We start from the raw sequence: 12,738 nt of genomic DNA on the forward strand, positions 1-12,738 counted from the left end.
CTCATAACCGTGTATATTACTGTCTACCATAGTATCCTTATCTGATCCAAGACATCAAAGGTTGTTAACAGCTCCTGGTTGTTTGTTGACTGATGTGCTTGTTCGGACCTGTGAGCTAATGCATTTTAAGTGATACATTCTGAGACTAGTGGAGGCAAAGCTGCACATATATTTAATAACACTTTTCTGGCTAGATCAACACCTGGGGGGCGGCCTAGCATTAAGCTTTTTGTTAAGCTGTTCCCCAAGCTATTATCAGTCACATACCATAGCAAAACCTGTTACCAAAGCACAGCAAGACTGAAGAGGGAGGTTTGCATCAGAATGTGAATTCAGACATGACCATATCACAGGCAAGTGGTTTAGAGGACTGTTGAGGTCAGACGTGTATTTCTCTTCCTGGTGGTAGAAGTATTCCTACTGAGGAATTTGTGTTACCATCTAAATGGCTTATGAACAGCTGACCTAAATCCAAATTTTCACGGTCAAAGCAACTGCTAGTGTCAAATATACAAAAATCTCCCTGGAAAGAAGGGATCAAATAGAAGGAATCAGGCAAAACAAAATGTTGCATTATAGTATGTCTGCAAAACTGTTTCAGAAGTTAAATATAACCGTAACGATAACATTGGCTGCAAAGTCCCTTGGCAACTGGCAAAGAGAACGAAGCACATTCATGCATACCCCGAGTTCCACTGACATTTTGATATTTTTATCACACTGCAATTTCAACAGATACCAAACTTTCTCAATGTACTTTGGGCACAAGTGCTACAAGAAGCGTTACACTTTCCATGAAAGTTCTGATAATGAAAACTCATCACTCTACCTATTTTTATTTTTATTTTTTATCTTCAAAACATTTGTGGGATGTAGGAGAATATTATTGCCACAGCAGATGAGGGCATCAACCATTGATTCCAGGGAGCTTTCCATCTTGATAGACAGTGCTCTCCTTATTGCTCTCCTGGTCTAACTGGATATCCACTGGTCTTTCTTTGTGACGGGAGCCTAATACTCCTTATAATAAGTATCAAGAAATTTAGACACAAATAAGAAATATAAAAAATATTTTCTTTAAATTTTTAGCTAGGCAGTTCCTTCACCCTAATTCTCACCCAGCCGCACAAGCAATTGTGTCGGCTTAGCAGAGGGGGTGCATCCCAGCAAGTGGTGGAAAAGAGCAGCTCAGCCTGGCAGGAAAGAAAGAAACCTTTTGAGGTGATGCTGCTGTCCTACTATTACTGGGTTTATTAGCTGGTTGCAATACAGCTTCCAGACCTAAACCGCCACATCCATTCCTTTTCCATTCCTTTTTCTTCCTCACATTCTCCCTGTATGATTTTGGTAGTCTCGTTTACATCCTTTATCTTCCCCTTGTTTCTTTCAGCTCTTCCTGCTGCACCCTTCCTCCCCATTATGCTGGCTATTCGATAGTTGGCAGTAAGCGTATTTCACAAAGAACAAAAATCGTTAAGGAAAGTGCTTAACCACTTTCCACTCCCCAAACAATTTATACACATGTTTAGACTCATCTAATCCATGTCTTGCTAAAAGCTGATTTAGATAAGCTTCCCTCTTGATGTGCAGGGCTGGGTCCGGCCTCCTTGAACTGCAGTTCTTGGTGCTCCTCTTGGTCTCAGTTGTTCTGAGAGGTTCCCTCTCTTTCTCCCCTTCCCTTTTCAAAGAGCCTCAACTTTCCTCTGTGTGCCTGGAGACTGCTGATGTTGGATAAAGGCTTTTGCTGTAGCATTTGCAAAAACATTCTTTTTGTTTGGCATAATGTTTTTCCATCTTGAATAACCATGCCATCTAGGAAAAAAAAAAGTTTGTCCATTTCTAACTGTGGTTGTAAATTAATGTATGTGGTGTCAGTGTATAGTCTACTCTCTTTTATAGTCCAACACACTGCTTGAGATTACGTAAAACCACAGTTTAAAGTAGACTTGTATTCATCATCAGGTTCTCCATTGTTTATGATAGGGATAATCACAAAAGAGACATGGATGTTGCCCAGAGATGTTGTGGATGCCTCATCCCTGGAAGTGTTTAAGGCCAGGTTGAATGGTGCTCTGCTCTAATGGAAGGTGTTCCTGCCCATGGCAGAGGGGTTGGAATTTGATGGACATTAAGGTCCCTTCCAACCCAAATCATTCTGTGATTGTATGATTCTGTGACATACTGCGAGAGTCGAACATATGGCCACCACTAAGATAATGAAAGGATCAGAGCATCTCTCCTATGAGGAAAGTCTGAGAGAGCTGGGACTGCTCAGCCTAGAGAAGAGAAGGCTCGGGGGAGATCTCATCAATGTATATAAATACCTGATGGAAAGGAGGGTGCAAATTGGACAGAGCCAGACTCTTTTCAGTGGTCCGTAGTGACAGGACAAGTGACAACGGGCACAAACTGGAACACAGGAGGTACAACCTGAACATCATGAAACACTTCTTCTCCTTGTAGGGGACTGAGCACTGGCATAGGTTGCCCAGAGAGTTGGTGAGTCTCCATCCTTGGAGATCCTCAAACCCCTTCCAGAGCAGAGGGGTTGGACCTGATGACCTCCAGAGGACTGTTCTAATCTCAACCATTCTGCAATTCTGTGAAGTCTGAGGCTTAAGGCAAACCTGAAACAGTAGCCATCTTAAAATTAAATGGAGAAATGCCTTAATTACTCAAAAAGCAGAGCAAAACTTTGGTCAAATAGCAAGTTAGGCATTTCTGCATGCAGCAATTGAATAATAAGCCTTCATAGTTTTGACTTTTACTTCTCTAAAGAGAGGGATTTTGATGTGTCAGTGCAACTTTTATAAGGCAAAAGAGATGTTACCCAAGGTTCCCCAGTGTTCTCACTAATCTCAGCACTATCTGCAAGCAATTGTAATGGAGATCAGCTGTTAGCTTCTATCTTGCTGCCAAACTGGACCTATATCACAAGTGGAGAGGTGCTAGCCAGCCAAGCGTAAAATACTCTTGCCTGCATCTCTTTTATTCTGAACTGATGGAAATAACATGTAAGCGAGTAAAAATCTCAGCAATACATACCTCAAGAGGGACAACCTTAAAAGGCAGCTTTACTTAACAGCAAATTTGGGGATTTGCATCAGGATCTTTATTTAGATGCTTTAATCCAGCCATTCATCAATTTATACCATGACGTAAACAAATATTTCGGAAATGCTGCAAGAGATTATAATGCAAAGTCATGGTTTTAAGTACTGTCCTATGTGTCTTTCATTAATATTTGCTGTATACCAAAATAGGATAAGATGTCTTTGCAGCTTTTGAGAGGCCTCGCTCTGCTATAGACTCTTTCTGAGATGAGGCGTAAATCACCAAAGTTTAGGTCCAACAAAAGCCATAAATATGTAGAAGCCAGTTAGTGAATCCAGTTGCTGGCTTAACTCTATTTTTTAAAACCTTGCTGGATTTCCAGAGCCATCAGTAATAATTGACTCCTTCTAAACACTGTATTTTTGACTCCCTCATTGTGCATATGAGGCTTTAAATGAGCAACTCTCAGTCATTAAGGAGTATCACTTCAAAAGCCCGTAGTGAACCGTATCTTTAATTAACAGGTAGAAAAGTGAAGCACAAAAAGATTCAGAAAGTTATTAGCAGTAAGACAAAATACCTTTGGCATTACCAGTGCAATTCATATACATCTGCAGAGCCTTTGGCTCTGCCATAACTCTCTTCAGCTACTGAAGACATTCAGGACAGGGCTCATTATGTTGTTAATCTGTACTTGCTTTTTGACAGCAGCACCCACATTTTGAACAGGACATGGGATGGCTACCTCTTAGTTTTTTCTGCTTTTGATTCCCCTTGTTTTCTGTTATTAGACTGGAACTTCAGATTTCTTCTTTGCACTTCTTTAATGTTAGTAATGAGTAAACTAATATCCTCAGCGTTTTTGGTTTGCCTGTTTACAGTGTAAGATTTTCCAAGGCATGCAAAATCTAATACTTGACACTTTCTCTGCTCCTCTATAAAGAGGCCTCTTACTGCCCTGTTTCCCTTAGTGTATATGCACTTTTTGCGTGCCATGGTTACTGCACTCTTCCATCAAATGAGTACCGCAATCAGTACTGTCACTTCTGACGAAAGTAGATGCCTACGCACATGAGCACTTGGAAGAGTATTCCAAAACCACCCCCCCATCCCCAAAACCACAAATGAACAAAAAACCTAACCACCGCTACCAAAAGCAATGAAAGAAAGAGGGAATTCCATTCATCTTAGAAAGCTTCCAAAAGATTGTTAGAAACTGTGATCATAACAATAACTTTTAACTATTTTATGGAAATAGGTAAACCAGTAAAATAATGAGCAGTGTGACCACCAGAACAACAGGCTGGATCAGACCGGTAGCCATTAGCAGAAAGAATTTGAACTCTGGGGCAGCGTGATCTCCCCTTTGCTACTCCCTCCAGGTTTTCGAAGATTTTAAATTACTGTCATAGTTCACTGCACAGTCACACTTGCTAGCTCCCCAGCCAATCTGGAGCAGCTCAAGTGAGCCACTCCTCTGGCACAAAACCTTGCTTGCACAACTCCATATTAAGACTATTAATACATTTTGCCCACGTGAGGAGCCCTTATTGCGGTGATGTAACACACAGCTCAATCATATAATGTTAACAAAGAGAACTTGAGCAGACATGTAGACCCCAATCCTGGAAATATTTATAGTTAGGCTTGAGTTCTAGCATCTTATTAACCCCTCGAGTGTTTGCAGAATTGAAAACATAATAAAATGTTGGCTAAAATATTCTGTTTACAAATTATATCAAGAGGAAGCATGTGCAATGACTTATTCAAGAAATGAAAGTTTTAAAACAAAACACCCATCCACCCATGCTCTCTGTCAGGTTGTACCGTAGAGACTATATGAGATCACAGCAAGAAATAAATGAATCTTAGAAAAGCAATACCCAGATTTGTACCATCACTCTTGTTACCAGTACGTCTTCTGGAAAAACATTGTTCCTGCTTAAGACCAAACACCAATAAGCTGGTAAACAAAACCTAGTTTTTTAACTTCCATTTAGCATCATTAAATTTCTCCTTTTGGCTTTAATACACACTTATGCAAGCCTTCACTATACATGTGTAGATAGGTCCTTTGATTTCCCTTCCATGGACATAAATTTAAGAATGGGACCTCTGTTGATGTGCTGCCTTTGCTCTGCCACCAGCTCTTTTTTACATAGTGTGGCACAACTGTATTATAGTTTTGTGTGTTAAAGAACTAAAATCAGGGAGCACAGGACATTCATGATACCATCATGTTCTTTCATATTTCCTTGAGTATCATGGTGAAGTCACAATTTATTTGACTGAATGGTTCAGATTGCCAAATACATGCTTTAAAGTTAAAAGCTATACTTAAGGTAAAAGTAGATGTTTGGGTATATGATTAAGGTTCATCAAAAAAAAAAAATCAGGTTTTGAAATGTCTCAAATCTGCTAGGAGTATGTGGGTCTATATCTACCAATCAGTCTCAGTACTTTGTCTCATTCTTTTACTGTTGAGTTCCACCTTCTATTTATTTAAAGGATTGTATGTTTTAATTCCAAAAGTATTTATATGTGCGATTAAAGTATCATGGGCATTAAAATGCATCATAGTTTCACATGGAATGTATTTTTTTAACATAGTAATTAATTTTATGCTTGCCTAAAATCAGCCATCATTTCTGATCATAAGCTAGGCATAACTGGAAGGCAAGCGTCACCCTCACTTGCTGGCAATGCTCTCTTGTTGTGAAAGAGAGCTCGGTCTGATGTCTACTTTGGCCTCTGTCTCCCTAGGATACACAGGGAGTACAGCTGAGGCAACCCCAGATTCTTTGGAACAGCTCTGCTGCCAACCTGTGAAAGAAACCTTGGGTTGCAGCTGCCTCCGCCTGGGTCAGCTGTGTGCTGAGGGACATTTACATGCCCCTTACAAAATGCAAGTGGGTGAAGAGGCAAGAGGGTGACCTCTATCTGCTTTTGACTGCTCCAGGCTCTTTCAGACTTGGGGGAGCTGCTGGCCCAAGTCACCTGCCCAATGATGGATGGGCTGCTCTTCAGTGGTGCGCAGGCAAGAGTGGGGTGTCAGTAAATAACTCCCTGCCTGCAGCTCCCAGCATGTCCCAAGACAGGAGATTTTTCTCTTTCCCATGTAAGTCCACCAGGGTCAGCTCCACACAAGGTAGCACTGGGCTGATCCAGGGACAGTCTGGGGAAGTCCTGTAGGAATTGATGAGGGGCCTTGACTGGAGAGGACTTTCTGAGCTTCTGGGGCTGACATCCTGTTGTCTGAAAGCTGTTTGCACACCATGTGGCTTCAAAGGCATAAATGAAAACAGCTAGGGAAATCCCTTCCCTGAGACCTTCAAAGTCCTGTGGGAGGGTTCCTATCTGAGCCTGAACTTGTTCTTACATGTAAAAAGTAGAACAACACAATTCCTGGTCATCTAGAATATGGAAAATCTGTTATTGTGTGTTGCTTTTCTCACCAAAACTTTCTTTCTTAAACATTTAAAATCTCTAGGTTGTTGCTCAAAAATATTTATGAACTGGGAGTAATATAAAAATCCTAGCTACAGCGCAAATATGCACAGCTGTCACATGTAACACACTTTTTAAAACCAAAGCATCACCAGGTAAGTTAGCAAATATGTAAAAAGAATTCCACTTATAAAACCATATATTTTTATAATTCTAGTGACGCCAACTGAGCTGTCATTGCTTTATATGGTAAATACATGAGCAAAAATAGGTCTTGTAAATGAGACAAAAAACTGAAACCAAATTTAACTGAGAGGGCCCTGCCAGCTTTATTAATGTGCATTTCAAAGCTTTCCAAGAAAAATGTTGTCATTTTACCTTTTCAAAAGGATTCAAACTCAAACATAGTATGGGAAACAAGCTGAAAAACTATAAACACTACAGCTATGACATAAGACACCAAAAGCCCAGAAATTGTAAGTGGCAACATTAGCTCATGGTGTTTACTTCAGGGAGGGCAGAAAAGCAAAAGTCAATTAAGGTGAGGACATCCGCTGCTAAAACTGCCAGCACTTGTTGCTTTATGTTAATCTCTGTGGCTCTAATCCCACAGTATTTTTTACATATCGGCAGACAGCTGCGCTTGAACAGAGGCCCATTCACTTCATGTCATTTGAGCATCTCTTTTGCATTCAAGGGCTTTGATCTGTGTGGCTGGAAGGAGAAAGTCCCTTCTTAGCTTCTGTCCACAGCAGCACCCTGGAACACACACACTGCTTTCTTAGTACAGTGCAGGTCTTTTGTACCACTGCAACTCTGCAAGGACTGTGGAAATACACACGTATCTGTTTTAACTCCCGTGTGGATCCTTTGATTATACAGTTGTGATGTGAGAAGTACCAAAAGCTGTAACAATGAGTGATATAAATGGTGGTTGTCCACAAGCCAGACATTTAATTGTTGGTGCCAATGAGAGGACATCAGGTTATTGATGTTGGAGACTGCTGTTCCTGTAGCCTGTGTGGACCATTGCAGGTGCAGTTTCATGATAAGGGCTCGCTTCCAGGTGCACATAGGTAGATAGGCCTTCCAGGAGGAGGGATGGAGGCAAAGGGCACAGTGGCTGCAAAATGGCACATGATGAATTTCTGAACTGAATTACATGTATCTACCTCCTGTCACAGCAGAGGAAGGAATACACCAACGAAGGCAGTACCTTCCAGGCTCACATGCCTAAAATGCTACAAACTATACATGTATAAACGCCCTCTTCGGGCTTATTTCAACGTCCAAACAAGCTTGTGAGCCGTGTTTGATTATCCAAGGGTAGGGGAATGCAAACCTTCTGACACCTCCAGAAAGCCTCCAACAAGCACTTGGCCTAGGAATTGGTGCCTAGGGAGCACTTCCACACAGAGATAAGTTTAATTGCAGACATTAGCATTTTGTTTGGGAGGCTGCCTTGTCCAAAATTTTGCAGTGTATGCATATGTCATTTCAAGCATAACAGCTAGCAAAAAAGGGTCAGCTGGTGCTCTAGACTTCAAGGCCAAATGCTGTAAATATCTAAAGTAAATGTTACACACATGAATAACGCCTTTGGCTCTGTCTATGCAGTCTCTGGGATCATGAGTCAGGAAGCACAGTGTGAACCTTGACCTGCTCTGTGTGTGCTTATCTTGCTGGCAAGGGGATACCCAAAGCCCAGCTACCTCCAAGTCCTGTACTGTCCCTATTGCACATGAAATGAGACTTTGCCATGGGGAGTAGCCAGTTAGCATGTTTGTCCCGGGGTAGAATGGGATTAGGAGTAGAAAGGCTTCTCTCTTCTTGTTAAGGGAGAAGAAAACCCTGCTGAAAGAATTCCATACTTCACCCCATTGAATTTGTTCTTGCCTAAGATAAAATCAGTTGACCGCAGACCTTTTCAAAGGGACATTGTCATCTAATCCTTTTTTAGACCATCTGTGGAAAGACAGAGTTTTATGGCTAGATTTAGTTATTAGTTACCACTACCCTGGGTGTAGTATTTCATGTAGGCATTTAATTTTATGGCATGGATGTAGGTGTGTAGTTGGATTTTTGGGTGCTTTTTTTTTTTTTTTTTAATGTTTGACATATGATCTGTTTTTGGAGCTAGCAAGGAATAAGGAATAAAGATGGAATAGAAGCAATGAGTTTACTGTTGGTCTGATGGTAGGAGTCAGAAAGAAGAAGTTTGTGATATAGGGTGTGACTGGGATAAATAGATGATTATCTTATAAAACTGCACAAACAAGAGCCAAAGTTGGATAAAAACAGTATATCTAAATAGGAAAATATTTTTGAGCTTGTGGTTTGGGGATTTGTGTTCCAAGAAAGGGTTGGGGGATTTCTTTATGCAGCATGGAAACACTCCCAGCAATTCATCCTCACACTGAGCTTGTCTATTATCTGACTACTGCCACTCAGCCATGTATGGGCTTCACTTAACTATGGTTGTAGAGAGGACTGGAACTGTTTTGATTCTGGAAGAAGATTAAAATCATATAATTAAAGGCAAGCACTTTTAAAAAAAGTCTCCTGAAAATTGAAAAATAAAAATACAGAAGACATAAGCTGTTACATACGTGTCTGCTGCCTCTCAGGGTTATTTGCAGTTATCATGAACCAAACAGTCTAAGCAGAGGATGATATTTGATTGGTTTTGCAAGGATGGACATATACTTCTGCACCATAGGAGTGCCTTAAAGGAGATTGTAGAAACTGTAATAGCTGTCCTGTTTCAAAGAGGTGCTGTGGGTGAGACTATTCTGACCCATTTTTCCAATGTTCAACGTCTTCATCGACGATCTTGATGAGGGAATAGTGTCCACCCTCAGCAAGTATGCTGACGATACAAAGCTGGGAGGAGTGGCCGACATGCCAGAAGGCTGTGCTGCCATTCAGCGAGACCTGGACAGGCTGGAGAGCTGGGCAGGAAGTAACCAAATGAGGTTTAACAAGAGCAAGTGTAGAGTCCTGCACCTGGGAAGGAAAATACTGCATGTATCAGTACAGGCTGGGGGGTGACCTGCTGGAGAGGAACTCTGAGGAGAAGGACCTGGGGGTCCTGGTGGACGACAGGTTGGCCATGAGCCAGCAGTGTGCCCTGGTGGCCAAGAGGGCCAATGGGATCCTGGCGTGCATAAAAAAAAGGGTGGCCAGCAGGTCAAGGGAGGTGATCCTCCCCCTCTACTCTGCCCTGGTCAGGCCTCACCTGGAGTACTGTGTCCAGTTCTGGGCTCCCCGGTACAAAAAAGACAGGGATCTCCTGGAAAGAGTCCAGCGGAGGGCCACAAAGATGAAACGAGGCCTGCAGCATCTTTCCTATGAGGAAAGACTGAGAGACCTGGGTCTCTTCAGCCTTGAGAAGAGAAGACTGAGAGGGGATCTTATCAATGTTGACAAATACCTGAGGTGTGGGAGACAGAGGGATTTGACCAACCTCTTTTCAGTGGTTTGTGGGGACAGGACAAGGGGCAATGGCCACAAGATAGAGCACAGGAAGTTCAGCACCAACATGCAAAAGAACTTCTTCATGGTGAGGGTGAATGGAGTACTGGAACAGGCTGCCCAGGGAGGCTGTGGAGTCTCCTTCTCTGGAGATATTCAAGGCCTGCCTGGACGCCTACCTGGGCAACCTGCTCTAGGGAACCTGCTTTGGCAGGGGGGTTGGACCCAATGATCTTTCGAGGTCCCTTCCAACCCCTACAGTTCTGTGATTCTGTGATTCCCCTCAATTGTGCAAGTTGGTATGAGATTGATAGAGGCACTTCCCATCCCCAGCAGCTCCACAACACCCTCATGTCAAGCAAGAGGTCTAAACACATATTTTCTCACTCAGCTACTGAGCACTGGTCTACCTCTATGGTGTATTACACTGGCTGTGACCAGTCATATCTTGTTGCATTCATTTCGTGGATCCTGGCAGGTTGGTCCCATGGCAGCAAATCGTGACCCCACACTTGCACCCCCAACTAGCACAGCCTGTAACTGGTGCAGCCCCTTTCATCTCTGCACTCTGTTCATTTGTTCTTTAGAGACCTTAAATACTAATACACATTAGAAATCTTATGGAGAACTGTAATCTGAAAAAATAAAATAAAATACATTACTACTCCCCCCGCCCAACCAACCTCTAAAACAAGTTTAAGAAGCTTGTACCATGTGGCTAGGAAAAGACAGCAAATGTATAATTGATTTGAATAATCTGTTCTGTAGTATTAGGGCCACCCAAAAGATGGCACTAAAAAACCTTTAGTCACTCTACCTGATATATGGACATACAAACACAAACACGTGCATGCATAAAAATAGCTAAGAATATTCAAAGAAATATTTCAATAGCTTAGTTCTGTAATTTTGTGTGCAAAAGTAGAAATCCTCTTAGATAATTCTATGTTAGACCAACAGTAAAACTGAGGACAAACACACTCATATAAGCAGATAAACTTTGTACATAAATATTACTTTTCTAGACCACATGAAAACATTTATACTTTTGTAAACATGACAATGTGACATTTGGTGAGCAGCATAATTGTGTTAAAATTATTCAGGAGTTAGGCACTGCAGTTAAAATATTTGATTCTTTCAGAGCTACCAATGCCACCACTATATATTGACCTCTGTAAATATGTGGTTGTTAGGCCAGAAGTGCTTTTATTTATGTGAGTGCAGTGTGGAATCATTCCAACAATGCAAACAGAGCTGCATGCAATAGCAAGTGTTAGCAAGGGCAGACTCTGGCCTATTGTCACTACCTTTTTAAACATGTAGGGCTGATTATTTTAATTTTTAAATTAGCTTAGTTGGTCTGTGCTGGGGAGAACAAGACATATTTCTACTAGTCGCTTTCCAGTTTATGATGAAATCGTTGAAGGTGGAAGAAAACAAAAAACAAAAAACTTAAAGATGAGAGTGTTCACAAAAAGTGCTGGAGGAAGAAACTTCACGTCCTAGAGTCATTTTTTTTCTCTCTACAATTTCAGTTTCATGACTTTAATCAAATCTCACATGTAAAAGTAAACAACACAAATGAAAGAACACCGCCTTTGCTTAGGGCAGAAGTCATTTGGGTACCAAAAAGATTTGAGAGACCCATTGCCTTCCACAAATGTTTGATTCCCATGTATTTTCTCTTTTGAACGTGGTTGCCTGTTAACCCACAGCTAAAGTAGAAAAAAAAAAAAAGCCAAAAACATCCCAGGAACTGTGAGAGATGTGGGGATCAAACAGTGTAAAGTCTGCTTGGATACAAAAACTTCTTTCACCACATTTTCCAAAGCTTGTTCCCTCAGTGAGTCTTTAGTATTTTGCTCAGTTCTGCATTTCTTACTGTCACAGCCAGAATGGGCTCCTAGCAAGCACTGAGTTCTCCATAGCTCTATGCACTCATGAAATTAAAGGCATTTAAATTGATTGTATTGGCTCAGAAAAGGAAGTCAAGATTTTATGTTTTGGGAGTTTTTTATTCTTTTATTCTTTTTTTTGACAGCTCAGGAAAGGCATTTGACTCATATAATCATTTGGTTACAATATGATTGTAACTGCTATTTGGTTGTAATAAAACAGAAAACATGGATGTTGGGGTTTTCTTAAGAGAACGAACTGGAGTGTATTCAAGAGAATTGAGTGCCACCTGTGGAAAAGCTGTGCACAGGCATGGAAACACCAGCTGGCTTGGTTGCCTTTATTCACTATGGGTAAAGAAGCCAAAAAAGAAGAGACAGCAGAAGCACACACACAATGAATGAGTGAGGAGGTGGATTCTCGTAGTGTTTTTTTTTTTCTTTCTTTCTTTTTGTTTGTTGTTTGTTTTTAGCACAGGAATGAGATCTGCTGACTGAAAGTAAGAGACTGCATGGCACCGAGTGTACAAAGCCACCATGGCCTTTTCAGGTTGTGCATGGTTACATTTTGAACCTTATTTGTCACAGCTTGTTGAAGCTAAAGTCTTACTGATGTTAGATGTGCAATAGGGATACTCAGCTGCAATAGTCAGTACTAAAATAAACTTAAGTAATTAACTTTAAAAGGTCTGGAGTAACATAGTATTTAAATATAGTATATTAAGGCTAAATGATGCAAATAACTTGGTATCTCTCCAAGGCTTTCATAATTTGATCTTAAACAACATCATATTGGTTAAAAATTCTGCAAGTAACAGTCTTAGCAAACAAATGAGATCCACTTGCACTCCACAGAAATATATTT

This window comes from Anser anser (genome assembly GCF_964211835.1).
Source record: "Anser anser genome assembly, chromosome: 1".
NCBI classification, from domain to species: domain Eukaryota; kingdom Metazoa; phylum Chordata; class Aves; order Anseriformes; family Anatidae; genus Anser; species Anser anser.